The following is a 3567-nucleotide window of genomic DNA, read 5'->3' as shown; positions in this document are numbered from 1 at the left end:
GTTGTTGTGTGTGTATTNTATGTGTTGTGTGTGTTGTTGTGTGTTGTTGTGTTGTGCGGTGTGTATTTGTTGATTGTTGTGTACGTGTGTGTGTGTGTGTGTGTGTGTGTGTGTGTGTTTGTGTGCGTGCGTGTTTGTGTGTGTGTGTTTGTTGTGTGTGTATTTGTATGTGTTTGTGTGTGTTGTTTGTGTTGTGCCGGTGTGTATTTGTGATTTGTGTGTACGTGTGTGTGTGTGTGTGTGTGTGTGTGTGTGTGTGTGTGTATTTGTGTGTGTATGTGTGTGTGGGGGGGGGCAGTATGTCGGTCTATGATCTAGCCATGTGAATAGGCTTAACTCAACTAGAAAGGCCAATATTTGCTTTGGAGCAAATACAGCGATGGGTTCACCACATTTTACGACATGGCAGGGAAAGAATGAGAAACACAAGGGAAAACAATGATTTACATTGATATAACTATGATATGAAGTAACATACGACTAAAACAACAGTTGGATAGCTATTCCCTACTTTATTGGTTAGGATTTTTAATTGCATAATGCAAACTGTTGATTTTCAAAAAAAAAAAAAAAACATTCATGCCCCGCATTCCAATGCTGGAGCAGAAAAGCTTGAAATACCTACCAAAACACTTGAATAAAGACATACTGTCAGTATGGAAATGCTCTGTGCAGGTGTTAATCAAGTTAAATCCCAACAGCCAATCAGCAAGAAATGCTCTGTGCAGGTGGAAATGCTCTGTGCAGGTGTTAATCAAGTTAAATCCCAACAGCCAATCAGCAAGAAGTATAGAGGAAAGCTGCATGCCTATTGGTTGATGCCCTGCATTCCATTGTGATGACTCATGCCCAGACGTGGTAAACACGGCACACTAACACAGTAATACATTTGCTATAACACAGCCAAAAAACTAATATAAAACCATTCTAAAAGCCTGTATCACAAAAATTTAAAAAACGCCTAGGGGTATTTGCCCACTGTACCTCCATACCAAATTTCAGGACCTTAGGCCCTAAAATGAAGAAGCTGAATCCATTTAAAAAATGGCAGGAGAAGAAGAACAAGGAGGAGAAGGAGAAGAAACATCAGAAAAAGCAATATGGGTTCACCACCACTTCGTGGTGTGGTGAACCCATAAATATAGTTTCATTATTTTAATCTGTAGTTGATTAATAAATTGGTCATGTATCGGGCTCTTGTATATCTTGTTTAATCTATTCTTTGTTATCAATATGACTGAGTGCAGGTGAAACCATCATGTAATAACACATAGAAAAATGCCTTAATGCCAGACTGTGTGTGTATGTGTGTGTGTGTGTGTGTGTGTGTGTGTGTGTGTTGTGTGCGTGCGTGTTTGTGTGTGTGTGTTTGTTGTGTGTGTATTTGTATGTGTTTGTGTGTGTTGTTTGTGTTGTGCCGGTGTGTATTTGTGATTGTGTGTACGTGTGTGTGTGTGTGTGTGTGTGTATTTGTGTGTGTATGTGTGTGTGGGGGGGGGGCAGTATGTCTGTCTATGATCTAGCCATGTGAACAGGCTTAACTCAATTACGAAAGCTATATGAGTACAGCATTTTTCTTCTTATGCCACACAGGGAGGAACGCTTCGGTTAAAAAACTCGGACTACGTTCCAGGTATTCAGGTTGCTCCAAAACCACTGATGAAACATCGACTCATCGTGCCAACAGTCAAACCAACGACATTACATAGAACGTCCTTGGTCAAACCTTCCCTTCAAATGAAGCCTACTCTCTTGGATCACCAGGCTGAGTACGTTCCAGCTCCAAAACCACTGATGAAACATCGAGCCATCGAGCCAACAGTCAAACCAAGGACATTATATAGAACGTCCTTGGTTAAACCTTCCCTTCAAATGAGGCCTACTCTCTTGGATCACCAGGCTGAGTACGTTCCAGCTCCAAAGCCATTGAAAAATCATCGAGTCATCGTGCCAACAGTCAAACCAAGGACATTATATAGAACGTCATTGGTCAAACCTTCCCTTCAGATGAAGCCTACTCTCTTGGATCACCAGGCTGAGTACGTTCCAGCGCCAAAACCACTGAAAAAACATCGACTCGTCGAGCCAACAGTCAAACCAAGGACATTATATAGAACGGCCTTGGTCAAACCTTCCCTTCAGAAGAAGCCTACTCTCTTGGACCAGGCCACGTACCCAAAACACACGACTATTGACGTCTTAAATAGAGACCGCCTGTATCACCAAGGAGACGTTCTGACCGTGAGAGTGGTGGCAAGAGACAAAAAAGGAAGGCCGAAGACGTACGGAGGAGACTTTTTCCGTGCCAGACTCGTCAGTAGTGACCGTTCGCCTCCATCCAGCAGCGCCGGTCACGTCACTGACCACGGTGACGGCACCTACACAGTGCAGTTCCCGCTCTACTGGGCAGGGGGCGTTTTGGTGAGTACAGACATTTTAAAGGCATTCAATGCGATTTCAGAGCAGCAAAACTGGAAATATTCTGAATAAGGCAATCTTTATGATATTGACACATACTGCTTCACATTAGCACATTTCGATCATTATTTCATACTTTGGGTACTTAAAACTGGAGAAACAAACTTTATTTTATGGGAGGTACCAGCCAAGGGCCCTTCCAGTAACCATTTTTCATCAGAATTTTGGGTACTTTGCTCCATGAGGGTCAATATACATTGGGGTAGTGTAGTTTCAACTCAGTATGCAGATAAGTGACTAGAATATTGACTTTAATGGAAATGAAATGTTTCCAAGCCTTAAAAACTGCATTGGATGCCTTTAAATAAGACCGACAATGAAAACATACATTGCCAAGGCGACGGTGGTTGTTGTTCGGGTTATTGTTTGCATGGCACTGTCTACTCTCCAAGCAGAGGTTGTGGGCCGTTTTTTTTTTTGTCCTGACCACCACCGTCCAGATTCTTTCGTGCAGGACAGGGAGGTCAAAACCGCGCTGTATTGTGAGAGGAATGCCTCGGGTTTGAGACCGTATAATTTGAATCAGGATGTTTGTTTGGCCGGAATCGATTGGATTGCGCCTGGATCCTGTTACGACCTGGTACTGTGCGTCGGCTGCAGTTCACATGACTCCCGCAAAGCGTCATATAAGCGTTTTTATGGGAAAACCAAGCGGGCCTAACTTGTGCTGATTTTTACATATTTTGTAGGTAGTACCCTGAACCCAAAGATAATAATTTCTGTAACTTGTTTTGCACGCTACTATAAACTTTTTTCACTTTTGGTTCCTTAACTATAGAACTCCCCATAAGGAGAAAACTGTGTACTGATACCTTTGATAAGACACTTTCTCTGCAGCCTGACAACTCGTTGACTTGTTTAAAGTTTAAACTTTTGTTTCAACAACAGATAGTTCTCACCTAGACCTTTCCACCAGTCACTCAGGTCTTCCTGAAAAGACTGATCCAGTGAGACTTATCACTTGTCATTGAAGAAGACTAGTGTGACTGGTCGAAAGCAATAGATGAGAACTATCTCTTGTGATGGAACTTAACCCTACCTAGACCGGGCTTTTTTTTACATGGGGGGACCGGGGGGGGGCTCTTTTGA

The 3567-nt window shown here is 42.7% G+C and overlaps 1 pseudogene; it reads left to right on the top strand.

The window, feature by feature from the left end:
• The first annotated feature begins 2007 nt into the window (after positions 1-2007).
• Positions 2008-3567, top strand: part of LOC109476991 — a 4638-nt pseudogene continuing 3078 nt past the window's right edge.

Source organism: Branchiostoma belcheri, unplaced genomic scaffold (genome assembly GCF_001625305.1).
Source record: "Branchiostoma belcheri isolate BF01 breed outbred unplaced genomic scaffold, Haploidv18h27 scaffold4, whole genome shotgun sequence".
Classification (NCBI taxonomy): domain Eukaryota; kingdom Metazoa; phylum Chordata; class Leptocardii; order Amphioxiformes; family Branchiostomatidae; genus Branchiostoma; species Branchiostoma belcheri.
Note: the sequence above shows the minus strand (reverse complement) of the source record. Positions and strands in the feature narration are given on the sequence as shown.